The 9,183-nt window shown below is 39.1% G+C and overlaps 1 protein-coding gene across 3 annotated transcripts in view; it reads left to right on the top strand.

Moving 5' to 3' along the window:
* The first annotated feature begins 3,834 nt into the window (after positions 1–3,834).
* ADIPOR2 (adiponectin receptor 2) overlaps positions 3,835–9,183 on the top strand; it is an 82,093-nt gene continuing 76,744 nt past the window's right edge. The window contains exon 1 of one of the 3 annotated variants that reach the window (XM_060658826.2): positions 3,835–4,096. The gene's annotated coding sequence lies outside the window, so the exon portion shown is untranslated. Of the gene's footprint in view, positions 4,097–6,106; positions 6,355–9,183 lie in introns of those variants that run through there. The other 2 variants (XM_060658824.3, XM_060658825.2) reach the window with 2 other exon arrangements.

The following is a 9,183-nucleotide window of genomic DNA, read 5'->3' as shown; positions in this document are numbered from 1 at the left end:
GGCTTATGTGCACTTTCTCTCTCAAATAAACAAATAAACTTAAAAAATATATAGAAGGGACTCCTACAAGCTAATAGCAAAAAAAAAAAAAAAATGTAACCCAATTTCAAAATGGGCAAAGGACTTGAATATACATTTTTCCAAAGAAGACATACAAATGGATGACAAATACATAAAAGGCTCAACATCACTAACCTTCAGAGAAATGCAAATAAAAACTCCAAGATATAACCTCACACCTATTAGGATGGTTATGCTCAAAAATACAGGAGCTAACAAGTGCTGTGAAGAATGTGGAGGAAAGGGAACTCTTGTACAATGCTGGTAGAAATATAAATCATTATAGTGGTTCCTTAGGAAATTAAAAGTAGAACTACCATATGGTCCAGCTATCCCACTTCTGGATATATATCCAAAGGAAACAAAACCATTATCTTGAAGAGATATTTGCACCCCTGTGTTCATTGCAAAATTATCCACAGTAGCCAAGATGTGGAAACAACTTAAGTGTTTATCAATGGATGAATGGATCAAGGATATGTGGTATATATATGTATATACGTATATATGTATATATAAACAAACATGCAAACATGCACAATGGAATATTATCAGCCTTAAAAAGAAAAAAATCTTGTCACTTGCTAAACATGGGTAAAGCTGGAGTTCATTATGCTAAGTGAAATAAGCTAGACAGAGAAATACAAATACTGCTGCATGGTATCACTTACACGTGGAATCTAAAAAAAGTTGAACTTGTAAAATCATAGAGTAGAAAAGAGGTTGCCAGGGGCTGTAGGGTAGGGGAAATAGGGAGAGGCTGGTAAAAGAGTACAAACTTTCTGTTATGAGTAAGGTCTGAGGATCTAAATTATAACATGGTCACCACGGTTGTTATACTATTTTATATCAGTGAAACTTGCTAAGAGAATAGAACTTAAATCTTTTCACACACACACACACACACACACACGCACGCACCCACACACACACGTAATTATGTGAGGTGATGTATGTGTTAACTCACTGTGTGTGTGCGGGAATCCTTTCACAATATACATGCATATCAAATTGTCAGGTTGTAAACTTTAAATATTTTATAATTTTATTTGTTCAATATACATCAATAAAGCTGAAAAATCCATTATTTGAACTGTGCACAAAAAATTGGTGCATTTTATTGTATGTAAAGCGTAGTTCAATAAAGTTGATTTTTATAAACTACAAAAAATGTTTAAAGAAGACTCTCACACACATCCACGTGCACACAACCCAGGGTTAATAAATGTTAAACATTTTGTCATTTGCTTTATCTTTCTCCATATAGGAGAAATGAATTATTACCAATGAAGGTGAATTCTTAGTTCCCAGATCTATTTTCGACCCCTTCCCACCAGCAAGCACATTCATAAAGTTGTGTGTTTCTTTCTCTGTCCATTAATAAAATGTATTAATAGACATCCTCATTTTACTAATGAAGATATCAAAGCTTGACAAGAACTGTGTATAGGTCATAGTTAAACAGGGAGTCAGTTAGCAGCACAGCTGGTAATAATGTTCCCAGTCATATGCTCATTCTCCAGGACTATGTTACCTAACCTGTGTTTGTGGAGCTACTATCGTAATTTATGTAGTTATGAGGACGTTTATACTGTTCTTTATCCTCAGTTTTAAACTTTACAAAAATGTGGCCTAAATGGGAATTTAGTGTGTTGTGATGTTTCTCTAAGTGTTTAAAATGGACTCCTTGAAAACTTTCAGACTAATGTGATATTTATCAATATATGTTTGATATCATTTCAATTGTAATTAAGCAAGAATGCAGATATTTATGTTTTTCACTCTAATTTTGCCATATAGATTACTAGATTATTTTTATTTTCTTATTTTTTTAATTAAAAATTTTTTAATGTTTATTTATTTTTGAGAGAGAGAGAGAGAGAGAGTGGGGGAGGGGCAGAGAGAGAGGGAGACTCAGAATCAGAAGCAGGTTCCAGGCTCTGAGCTGTCAGCACAGAGCCTGACGTGGGGCTTGAACCCATGAACCACAAGATCATGACCTGAGCTGAAGTTGGATGCCCAACCGACTGAGCCACCCAGGCGCCCCTATTTTTATTTTTTTTAATGTTTATTTTGAGACAGAGTGTGAGAACGCATGAGTGGGGGAGGGGCAGACAGAGAGGGAGAGAAAGAGAATCCCAAGCAGGCCCTGTACTATCAGCGCAGAGCCTGATGTGGGCTCAAACTCACAAACTGTGAGATCATGACTTGAGCCGAAATCCAGAGTCAGATGCTTAACTGACTGAGCCATGCAGGCACCCCTAGATTACTAGATAATTTTTAAAGCAACTAACACCATTGATTCCTAATGCTTCAAACTCCAATTAGCTGGCTGCATTTGACTGTTTTGCATTGGAGGGGTTCAGAACACGCCACTCCAAAATATGAAACTTTGGCATGTTGATTATTTTGAGCTGAGAGTACTTGAGAAACAGCAAATGCACGAAGCACTCTACCCTGTCCCTTTTTACCTAAAAGCAGGCCATAAATTTCCTATGAGAAAGGTAGTCTTTCTGTACCAGGGAGAGAACATTCTTTTTTTTCTCCCAGTTTTATCAAGATATAATTGACATTTTAACATTGTATAAGTTTCAGGTGCACAACATAATGATTGGATATATGTATACATTGCAAAATGATCACCACGAAAAGTTTAGTTGACATCCATCACTTAAGAACATTCATATCAGAGATCGGGATTCAATGCCCAAGTGGACGTATACAACCTGCTAAAGTAACCCTTAGCTTCTCCACTACAGTTCCTAGTCATTTTCCCACAGTTTATTGTCCTTAGCGCAAGCCCCTTGATCTTGCTACATCCCTAGAGTTCTTCATTTTTTGTGTAAAAAGTATATAAGCTTTTGTGTCTAAAGTCATCTTCAGGTCTTCATTTTCTTTCTGAAGATTCCTGTGTACATGTAAAAATATTAAATACATTTGCATACTTTTCTCCTTCTAATCTATTCTATGTCAGTTTAATTCATATGCCAGCCATGGAACATAAGAGGACAATCTCTCCTCTCCTACAACATGTATATGACACAGACACAGGGACTGATTTGACATGTCTTGCATTTACTTCTGGTTTATCTTTTTTTTTATGGTCCAACTTCTATATTGTCCAGATTTTTTTCCTTCAGTTCTAATGTTCATATTTCAAAAGCTTATAGATCTTGAGGGACAAAAGAAGAGTTTAGCTGGTTTTAGATATTTTGTAATAATGAAGCTGATTTCCTTTGTAATCTTTTGGGGAAAGTCATACAAACAGTTCTCTCAAAGAAGACTACTAATTTTGGTTTTCTCTAGCAGATAATTTGGCCTTTTTTCTTCTTGAAAATAGCAATTGTTCTGATTAGGAAAATAATGAATGAAATAATTCTTCTTTTCTTTATAGAAGTAACAAAAACCAGTTGTGAACTCAAGTTTAAGTTCACAATGGAGTGTAGAGTACTTTTTTCTTACCCTTTAGAATTTGAAAGCTGTACCTTCATTTGCTTGTCATTTTAGATACAACTTCAATTCCCATTGGCTATTGACTCACATATCACAATGGAACCTAAGCCTGCTCCTCCAACGAGTCCAATATCAACATTTTGGCAACATATTGTAATGTCACTCAAGCCTCTTTCTGGGATGGCTACAACTAGATTATGAATGTTACTCACCCAGTGATGCATTCTCTTTGTCAACAATATCTGATAATTGTTGAGATGACTACATCAGACTAGCTGTGCCACAGGCACTATTGTGTCATTGGTGACTGGTATGGAGAGTAGGGGTGGAAGGGACTCTTCTTGGTGCTGTGGAAGATGAAGAACTCCACTCTCCTGTGGTGGGGAAGTGTGACACTTTAAGAATGGAGACAGCAGAGATTCTAAAGGTCCACAGCTGACACTGAGGACACAGAATTGTCCTGAATTCTCCTTGGTTTTTGGACAGCGAGTCATAAGTTAATATATAAAGATTAGCAACTGAAGTACAGCCTGGGAGAGAGTCCTGAGAAATCTGCTTTGGAACATTTAATGGTGACATTTAGGTAAGGGATATGGGTGAAGCCAGTATGGACATGGGCCTCAGGGGAATGTCCCTCAGGTGAAGTATGTTGGCAACACCCTCAATAGCTGAGAAGGTGTGAGCATTCTGAGGAAATGAAGTGGTTTATCATTGTGAACATCAAGAATTGGCAGTAGTGATCTGGGAACGGGATCAAGGTGACAGAGAATGGGAGGTAAAATCTTGGTGGGAAAATAACACTCTTTCTCACATGTTTTAGCACACAATGGACTGTTCCAGAGGAAGTTTCTTTGAGTTGAGCATTTTGTCAAAGCAAATCATTAAAAGAGAAGGATGCTTTGAGAAAAAATTTGAGATCTTGGATCTTTTCTAATTGTCTTTTTTATATAGCTCTGTTCCCTTTAGCAGACCTTTTATTAACTCTCAGGCTCTTGTTCTCGTCTTTTCCCTATGTGATTTGGTATACCGGGTCAAATTTACCATCCAAAGGTGTCTGTGTTTCATTTCTAATGTGCTGTGGAAGTGTATCAATGTCTTCCTTGATATCAATCTCAAAAGCTTTATGTCTTTACCTGGAAAAACAGAAGTCATTATTGTTATATCTTTTACAAATTATGTAAATTAAAAAAATATGTAAATTTAAAAAATTTACATTTTCAGTGTAAACTACTCCTTGAAGGGAATTTATTCTTTTAATTTCTATAATCTTATTTGCATTAATTTTATCTCTTGCAACCTTAACTGGGTGGCCTAACTTATCAGTATTAAGAGCATTTTATTCATGCTCCTCGTGATTTTAGTGACTTTAATCACTTCTTAGAATTTACATTTCCAGGCTTGAAGAGTTCCCTATTTTTTTTAGGGGCAGGTTCCTCATACATTAGACTCTAGGCCTTTTGATTATGAGATCTGTGCAGGTTTTTCCAGAATTCTTTGTTTTCTCCTGCTGTGGTTCAAAGGACAAGCAAGGTATGGGCATAAGTGTTCTTGAAAGCTTATGGATTTCCTCTATATCAATAACAAGAGTTTTGACAGTTAAGGCAATTACCTCTTCAGAGTGTGATAAATTCATCTTATAACTGAACGTGAGAAACACATTTTTCTATGCCAACCGATTTCACCTGGCTATCCGAAAGTACAGTGTTCTCACTGAAGCCTTTCCAAAGCCAAGGCGAAAAACAAAGAAACAATTACCATTTCGGAAAAGCGAAAACCTTTTTTTTTTTTTTTTTTAATTCTTCCGGTTAGTGAAAAAGCGAACTTTTGGCTGGGGGGGGGGTGGGGAGCTTTTACTTTCTTTTCTTATAGAATAAGTATGTAACCAAACCATTCTTGGTTTCTTAGAAGTTAGAGCTCAATAGAAACTCATTCTGGGAAATAGACACAGTATTTAATGCCAGATTAGTTTCTGCTATTACATTTCTGCTATAGTGATCTGCTATTACGTTAAAAACATTTTACAAATTAGTCCGAATTACATGTATTTTAAGAGTGAGTGGGTTCACATTTGTTTTTTAGAAGGCATAAATCATAATACCTTAACAAGGCAATAAAAGGTAAACGCTATTGTCTTGCACAAGACTTGACTAATACTTTTGGATTTATTTCGGAAGCTCTCACAGACGACGCCTAGCAATATACTGGCCGTTGGCAGAAACACGAGCCACCCTAAAAAAAAAATCCCAAAATTTTGGCTTCCGCCCAAGGTGTGTAGCCCGTATCCATAGAGACCGGAAAAAGCGTCCCCTAGCCGGGCGGGCCCTTGCCTCTTCTGATCTAAATGCTTCCGCTTTCTATGCGAGAAAGAAAACGAAGGAGATTTGTGTGAGCGCCCGTGGAGCACTTTCTCAGTACTGTTTTCGTTGAGTTCCTGGCCGAACCACAACTCCCAAGATGCCACCACGTTCTAGAGCGGTCAGAAGAGCAGTTTCCGGTTTTGGCCAGCGCGCCTGCGCACTAGCTGTGACTTTATTGGTTCGAACCGCCTCGTGCGATGCGCGTCACGGCGACGTGCAGTCGTGGGGGCGGGAAGACGCGGCGGCGGCGGTCGCGGCGGCGCGAGCACGATCCCAGACGCGGTATCGCGGCGGCGGCAGCGGCGCGGCTACCCCGGGTTCGGTCCCCTCCCTCCTCCGCTCCCCCCTCCTCCCCCTCCCCTCAGCTCTGGTTCCAGAGGAGTCCGAGACGCGCGGCGAGGCGGCGACAAGCTCTGGGTGAGGGTCTCTGGAGTGTGAGCGCCGTTTCGGGGGAGAAGAGGGAGAGCCCGGGGTCGAGAAGGAGGTGAGGGCTCTGAGGGGGAGACTGTCCCCGGCGCGGGCCGGGGAGCGCGCGCTCCGTCCCAGCCTTCAACTCGGCCTCCTTACCTGACCTGTCGCCCTGCACGGCGTGTTGTGCTGTGACCGGGGGGACAGACCGAGAGGGGCCTGGAGTCGCCCTCCTTTCAACCGCTGTCTGTGGCGCCTGGCGCCCACCACCTGCCTCGCCCCTCCTGATAGAGCGTCCGGAGCACTGTCTCAGCTCTTCTCCCCTTCGCGTGCAGTTGCCCTGCCTTACTGCCCACCGAGAGAATCTGCCCTCCCTTTCTTCATTTTTGTCTCTTTTATTAGCTCTAGGAATTTCTTTGGTGGCAGGCTTCGAATGGATCTGCTTAGTGCTACTTTTCTAGTCCCTGGGGTAGGAAGATTTTCTTTACCTTTTCTTTGGTGGCGCTTCAGGCAACCTACTTGGAATAGTTAGTACCTTGGGCCCTGTTTTCCCAAAACTGGTTTGGCCTTTCGTCTGTCATTGCTTGCTTCTTTTAAAACTGATGCTGACAGGGTTTAAATCAGTTCTTCTAGGGGTCCATGAGAGAGTTTGGATTGGAAACTGACAGGTGACTTTTTTTTTTTTTTTTCCCTCTTTTTGGTTTTTGACATTAAATACAAATACGTTTGTCTCTGGAATTTGATTTTATGAGACGGCCCAACTGTGACTTTTGGTAGAAGGATTCAAATGTCAGATTGGAATTTTACTGGGTATGATGACTTCAGTGCAGGTTGTTGGCATTTTTTTTAGTACACTGGCCTTTTAATATTTTTATTTTTAGATGCTGGATTTCTCAGCCTTATGTTAGCCCCATTAAATCTCTTCCAAAAACAGTGCCCCCATCCCCAAGAAACTTTAAAATTTGAAGAAATCTGTTGTAACATTTAAAATAATTTGATCACAGAACTTTTCAGTGAAATGTTAAAAATAATTTCCTTCAATGCAAAGCTTTAATTTTGGAGGGGAGATCTTAAACTTATTTCTGAAGTTTGAAGTGTTCTTTTATCCAAAGGCCACCTCTATGTCTCCTTTTACCACCCTCTGACTTTTTTTGTTACAATTTGATAGATTTTTCTACTTTTTCATTTCATAGAAATGAAAATTTTCATCCATAGTATTTATTTTATAGAAATTTCATTTCTACTGCTGTTGTTCATAGATATTTTCATGCTTTCTCATAAATATGTCAGAGTGCTGACTGTGATGATCTGTAACTAAAATAATTTCATCAGTAGTTGGGACTTCCGCACATGTGTTGGCAGCTGCTTGGTGGTGAATTATTGCAAACTTTGAAAACATTTCAGATTGATTTAAATATGAAAGACGTTTCTTTTAGCTTCTATTTGTAACTACATACCCACCAGTATATGTTTATATCTACACTTTATAGGCTATTTAGTAGCAAATTTTCTCTTCTTACCTGAATGTTAGGGATGAGAAAAGGATTTCCAGAGCCTAAGAGTTTGTCTTTTTCTATTCCTAGACTATGAATAAGTAAATGGATGGATTTTTTTTTTTTTTTTTTTTCTTCCCACAATGGTATCAATTTAGCTGATGTACTTTCTTTGGTATAAATCACATCAGGTTTTCCAAAATGAAAATAATTTTTTTTTTTATCTCCGGGAACAGACTTTATTGCTTGTGGGGCAACTTTTGCTAGCTGTTTTTGTAAATTAAGTTTTTATTGGGATATAGCTGTATGTATTCATTTTGATGTTGTTTGTGGTTGCTTTTGCAGTGTAAGGGTAGAACTGAGTAGTGGGACAGAGACTCGTATGGTCTGCAGAGCCTAAAATATGTATTGTCTGGTCCTTAATAGAAAAAGCTTGCTGACTCCTAGTTTATTTTATTAAAAATCATGCATATGTAATGTAGAAAATTTTTTTTAATTTTTTTCAACATTTATTCATTTTTTGAGAGTGAGAGAGACAGAGTGTGAGTGGGGGAGGGGCAGAGAGCGTGGGAGACACAGAATCCGAGGCAGGCTCCAGGCTCCAGGCTCTAGGCTCTAGGCTCTAGGCTCTGAGCTGTCAGCACAGAGCCCGACACAAGGCTGGAACTCAGGGACCGCGAGATCATGACCTAAGCTGAAGTCTAACGCTCAACCGACTGAGCCACCCAGGCGCCCCGTATAGAAAGTTAAAATGAATCAGAAAAGTATAAAGAAGAAAGTAAAAATTGTCTAGAATCACACCACTCAGAAGGGTTTGTTTTTGTGATTATTCTTATAGAATCTGTTAGTTGTTTTTGTATAAATGGGCTCATATTGTTAAGTGTTGGTTTGTAATCTGGTTTAAAAAAAACCCTCATTGTCTATTTATTTATATTTATTTGTGTATTTGTTTATTTTATTTTAAGTAGGCTCCATGCCCAACCTGGAGCTCAACTCATGACCCTGAGATAAAGAGTCATATGCTCTACCAATGTAGCCTGCCAGGTGCCCCCAAACTCAGATTATTGTTACATCGCTATTGAATACATTTGTACTTCTGCATCAAAGAGCTCACTGGAAAGGGGCTGGATGAACCAGGTTTTCCTAATTTGTTTACCAGTTAAGATAAAAATAAAATCAAGAATGAAAGATGCTTGATGGTGATGGTGGTGGTGGGAGCACTTCTGGTGTACTGGTACTTTTCCAATACTTTACGTGTATCAACTTACCTGCAGCAACTCTGTAGAGACATGTACTAGTATCCATATTTGAAGATGAGGAAACTGAGGTACAGAGAAATTAACTGCCCAAGTTTGTCAGCTAGTTAATAGTGGAGTTGGGATTTAAATCCATGCAGTCTGGTTTTAGGACCC

Source organism: Panthera onca, chromosome B4 (assembly GCF_046562875.1).
Source record: "Panthera onca isolate mPanOnc1 chromosome B4, mPanOnc1 haplotype 2, whole genome shotgun sequence".
Taxonomy (NCBI): Eukaryota; Metazoa; Chordata; class Mammalia; order Carnivora; family Felidae; genus Panthera; species Panthera onca.
This window is presented reverse-complemented; position numbering and strand designations above follow the sequence as displayed.